Here is a 6026-nt window from a genome sequence, read left to right on the forward strand (position 1 = left end):
CATCAACAGGGGCATGACCAGCAGAGGCAAAGGAGTCGTTATTCCCCTGTAGTCAGTGCCTGTCAGGCCACAACTCTAATACTGTGTTCGGTTTTGGTCACGATTATACAAAAAATATGTGGATAGGCTGGAGAGGTTCCAGAGAAGGACCACAAAGATGATCAGAGGGCTGGGAAGCCTGCTGTATGAGGAAAGGCTGAGAAAACTAGGTTTTTTCAGCCTTGAGAAAAGAAGGCTTAGGGATGACCCAATCACCATGTTCCAGGACTTGAATGGTGCTTAGAAAGAAGATGGAGACTCCCTTTTTACAGCGAGTAACATGGGAAAGACAAGGGCTAATGGGTATAAGTTACTCCTGGTGATTCTGACTGAACACATGGAAAATTATTCACAATGAGAACAGTCAGCCATTGGAATAATCTCCCCTGGGAAGTGGTAGAGTTTCCAACTTTGGATGCTTTTAAGATTCAGCTGGACAGAATGCTGGGCCATCTTGTCTAGACTCTATTTTTGCCAAGAAGGGTTCTATTAGAAAATAGTTGTATCAGTTTAAACTCAACTGTTATGGTTTGCCCATGCTGAGATGTGACACTGGGTGCTCAGGTCTAGTTTTGCACTGAAGCTGTTTCTGGGTTCTTGGTCCTTGGGCAGATCCTCTCTGTAGCTCCTCCGGGTTCTGCGTTTCTGTTTGCTCTCAAAATGGGTGTGGTAACAAAGGATAATATCAAACCTTTTTTATGTCTTAGCCATGTATACTGGCTATACAAGTATGCAGGCTAAAAATAATCCTTCTAAATATAACACACTGGTACAAAACCACTGTTTCCACCTAATGGCTGTAGCACTTATGCATCATAGTCTGCTAGGCCTACAGCAACAGTAAATACCAGTTGTTACCACAGAGATGCTAATACTTACTATATAGTTTGAAAGTCTCTCATTTACAATGTTGTTGAAACATAAAGTGTGAGTGATTTTTATGGTGAGTTGAAGGATATGTTTGGAGTTTAAATGAGGAATTGATGGGGAGTGAACTTGGGGAGGATGTGAATTATCTGGACAGAATGTCTGTAGTTTTCAGAGGCATCCTATAGGACTTCATATAAATCATTTACAGCCTCGTAGGTCAAATGCCTGAGTATCTTTTTGGTCTCAGAGGAAGTGTTGCATCAGGCATCTCAGTTTCTCATTTGAGAACTGGGCATTTTGCCTTTATCTGACCTCTGCCGTGGGAGATCTGTGGGGCAGGAGTTTCTCTTACTGCACGTACATACAGCACCAGCAAAATCAGGTCTTGTCTCACTGGGGCCTTCTGGCACACTCCTGTGCATAAAAATTGCAGAAGCTGGAGTGTTTTTACGTGTATTCCCAGAGGAGGCAGCAGTCAGCAGCACTGTGGTCCTGGTCCTCTAAAACCTGTGAGCTGAGCTCTGAATAAGATGTTGCTGGTGTTCCCAAAACACAGCCTGTCTCCTAGAAGGAAGCAGTTCATGTAAGTCATCTGCAGTGCTGGATGGTGCCACAGACAATCTTTTTGCCAGGCTACACATTTTCAGTGAATTGGAGGCAAAGCTGTTTTCTGTCTTTCTTGGTTGCTCTGTGAAAAATCAGGAAATCTTGCACGTAATGCACCTCACCTTTACTTTTGTGACAAACTTGAAGCTCGGGTCAGACTTACACCTGGGCTAGGAGAGACCTGTGGGCTTTGTGGGTTGCACAGGATCTCACCCAGGAGCACCAAGCACCGGGAGAAGGGGCAGGGCTGGCGCCCATGTCCCCACATCACTGCAATCTCAGCAGCTGCAGCTGGTACATCACTCCTGGCAAAGAAATGAAAAGCCAGATTCCCCAGGCACAAAGTGCTTGGTGGCTTCTTTAGCCTGTACCTTCTGTATTTTATATTCCAGCAGCTATATTGCTTTTCAGAGCGGGTGTAGTAAAAACAAAATATAAAAGCATAACTTCCTGATGATGAGACATTAACAAGGCACCTCATTTAAACTATGAAACTACACTGTAACCCTGGGGTTTGTCAGAGCCTTGGGTGCACTAATGAGCCCTGATTTCCTTGACCAGCCTCACCTGGGGCCTCCACACACACCTCTGCCCTTGGGCCCAGGAGCCTCATTTAAGCACAACCTGCTTCTGTTTGGGCTGTGCTGGGGAGAGGTGCTTTGATTCTTCTCCTGAGTTGGTGTTTGGCTTTCTGGGACCTGACTTTTTGCCTTTGCTGATGTTTACTGGGCTGTTGGGACGTGTTTCCATCACAGCTCTGCTCAGCTTGCTGGGCTTCTGTCCTGCTGGTGAGAACCCTGGCTGTGCTGTGGCAGCTTTAGAGAGCAGCTCTGCTTTTGCTGCCCCTGGCAGGTTTGTACCTGTTCAATTTCTGTCTCTGTTTATGTGATCCCCTCTGGTGAATGAGGAGCTCAACAGGGCAGTCTTGATGATGTCCTGATCAGCTTCAAATGTGTGTCGCTTTATCTGTATTATGGGTATGAGGCTGGAACCTTCAGAAGGGTGACACTTAAAATGTCACCCTTATTGTGGGGTGTTGGCTGGAGGTCAGGCTTCTGTGGTATATGCAGCTTAAACTTTGAGAGAGAGGGCCATCCACTGGAAAGAGCTGTTTTACTGTCCAAATCTGTACTTGGCCTGGTGAAGAGGGATTGTTCCTCCCTGGCACAGTGGCATCTGTTGAGTGTTAGTGCCCTCTAAGAGGGAGGTCTCCAGAGGAACACAGGAGAAACAGGTTAATCCATTTAACAACTGCATTTTGTCTGCTTTTTTGTCCTGTCTGTTTGGGCTGTGAATCCTTCTGAAACAGAACAGTCTCTTCTCGTGCTTTTTTTCTTTGGCTTTTTGTGGAAAACAGTTAGAGCTTTAGTCACGAATGTGATGATAAACAACTGCAGTGGGTTGAAAGTTACGTTTAGTGATAATATAACAAACTAGGTATATGTATTTAGGCAAAGAGGTGACGGTTTCCATGGCCAATATTTTTGTTACTACTACTTTATAGTGCTAATTTTGTTAAAAAAAAAAGAGTTTTCTCTTAAGGCCCATTTTTCACTGATATTTTTCAATTGCCTTGGAGAGGTCAAAGGAACATTTGAAATGTTCAGAAAAGAGGTTGATTGGTAGTATTACAGCCTAAATTGACTTTAACTTTGAAGTTAAGAATTTGTATGGCTTTAAAAAACCTAATAAATAAATAAATGTGAGGGTAATGTACTCCTTAAGTTGAGATATTTGCTGTCATTTGTCTCCAGATTTATGTCTTGTGATCTCTCTCAAATTGGAATATAGAGACTTACAGAGCCTTTTTTTGGGGCAGACAAAGCATTAAAATTTTGGGCAGGCAATGTATTAAAAAATGCTATATCTCCTAGAAGTGTATGATCTGCTAAGAATGAAGTAGGATTGTGCTTCTAAATGGTATCTTATTTTCCCAACTAACTATACATTATAATTATGAAGGACAAAAATCTGTGGGTTTCAGGTTTCTGGAAGAATTATATTCTAGAAACCCTACTTGGGCAATTTTGAGAGAGAAACTTAAATGTATATGCATGTTTTAGTGTACTTATGCATAAAGCTTATTCTTTCTTCCAGCAAAGTCACTAAGAACAGTTTAAAAGTTTAAAAATTATTGCATAAATTTTTCAGCAAGTCATTCATCCCCTATAGAGCCAAACCATGTATTTATGCTTGGTTTGGTGGGGGGGGGGGGGGGGGGTGTTGCTGGTGTTCCCAAAACACAGCCTGTCTCCTAGAAGGAAGCAGTTCATGTAAGTCATCTGCAGTGCTGGATGGTGCCACAGACAATCTTTTTGCCAGGCTACACATTTTCAGTGAATTGGAGGCAAAGCTGTTTTCTGTCTTTCTTGGTTGCTCTGTGAAAAATCAGGAAATCTTGCACGTAATGCACCTCACCTTTACTTTTGTGACAAACTTGAAGCTCGGGTCAGACTTACACCTGGGCTAGGAGAGACCTGTGGGCTTTGTGGGTTGCACAGGATCTCACCCAGGAGCACCAAGCACCGGGAGAAGGGGCAGGGCTGGCGCCCATGTCCCCACATCACTGCAATCTCAGCAGCTGCAGCTGGTACATCACTCCTGGCAAAGAAATGAAAAGCCAGATTCCCCAGGCACAAAGTGCTTGGTGGCTTCTTTAGCCTGTACCTTCTGTATTTTATATTCCAGCAGCTATATTGCTTTTCAGAGCGGGTGTAGTAAAAACAAAATATAAAAGCATAACTTCCTGATGATGAGACATTAACAAGGCACCTCATTTAAACTATGAAACTACACTGTAACCCTGGGGTTTGTCAGAGCCTTGGGTGCACTAATGAGCCCTGATTTCCTTGACCAGCCTCACCTGGGGCCTCCACACACACCTCTGCCCTTGGGCCCAGGAGCCTCATTTAAGCACAACCTGCTTCTGTTTGGGCTGTGCTGGGGAGAGGTGCTTTGATTCTTCTCCTGAGTTGGTGTTTGGCTTTCTGGGACCTGACTTTTTGCCTTTGCTGATGTTTACTGGGCTGTTGGGACGTGTTTCCATCACAGCTCTGCTCAGCTTGCTGGGCTTCTGTCCTGCTGGTGAGAACCCTGGCTGTGCTGTGGCAGCTTTAGAGAGCAGCTCTGCTTTTGCTGCCCCTGGCAGGTTTGTACCTGTTCAATTTCTGTCTCTGTTTATGTGATCCCCTCTGGTGAATGAGGAGCTCAACAGGGCAGTCTTGATGATGTCCTGATCAGCTTCAAATGTGTGTCGCTTTATCTGTATTATGGGTATGAGGCTGGAACCTTCAGAAGGGTGACACTTAAAATGTCACCCTTATTGTGGGGTGTTGGCTGGAGGTCAGGCTTCTGTGGTATATGCAGCTTAAACTTTGAGAGAGAGGGCCATCCACTGGAAAGAGCTGTTTTACTGTCCAAATCTGTACTTGGCCTGGTGAAGAGGGATTGTTTCTCCCTGGCACAGTGGCATCTGTTGAGTGTTAGTGCCCTCTAAGAGGGAGGTCTCCAGAGGAACACAGGAGAAACAGGTTAATCCATTTAACAACTGCATTTTGTCTGCTTTTTTGTCCTGTCTGTTTGGGCTGTGAATCCTTCTGAAACAGAACAGTCTCTTCTCGTGCTTTTTTTCTTTGGCTTTTTGTGGAAAACAGTTAGAGCTTTAGTCACGAATGTGATGATAAACAACTGCAGTGGGTTGAAAGTTACGTTTAGTGATAATATAACAAACTAGGTATATGTATTTAGGCAAAGAGGTGACGGTTTCCATGGCCAATATTTTTGTTACTACTACTTTATAGTGCTAATTTTGTTAAAAAAAAAAGAGTTTTCTCTTAAGGCCCATTTTTCACTGATATTTTTCAATTGCCTTGGAGAGGTCAAAGGAACATTTGAAATGTTCAGAAAAGAGGTTGATTGGTAGTATTACAGCCTAAATTGACTTTAACTTTGAAGTTAAGAATTTGTATGGCTTTAAAAAACCTAATAAATAAATAAATGTGAGGGTAATGTACTCCTTAAGTTGAGATATTTGCTGTCATTTGTCTCCAGATTTATGTCTTGTGATCTCTCTCAAATTGGCATATAGAGACTTACAGAGCCTTTTTTTGGGGCAGACAAAGCATTAAAATTTTGGGCAGGCAATGTATTAAAAAATGCTATATCTCCTAGAAGTGTATGATCTGCTAAGAATGAAGTAGGATTGTGCTTCTAAATGGTATCTTATTTTCCCAACTAACTATACATTATAATTATGAAGGACAAAAATCTGTGGGTTTCAGGTTTCTGGAAGAATTATATTCTAGAAACCCTACTTGGGCAATTTTGAGAGAGAAACTTAAATGTATATGCATGTTTTAGTGTACTTATGCATAAAGCTTATTCTTTCTTCCAGCAAAGTCACTAAGAACAGTTTAAAAGTTTAAAAATTATTGCATAAATTTTTCAGCAAGTCATTCATCCCCTATAGAGCCAAACCATGTATTTATGCTTGGTTTGAATGGGGGGGGGGG

This window comes from Chaetura pelagica, unplaced genomic scaffold, assembly GCF_000747805.2.
Source record: "Chaetura pelagica isolate M959 unplaced genomic scaffold, ChaPel_1.0 scaffold377, whole genome shotgun sequence".
NCBI lineage: Eukaryota > Metazoa > Chordata > Aves > Apodiformes > Apodidae > Chaetura > Chaetura pelagica.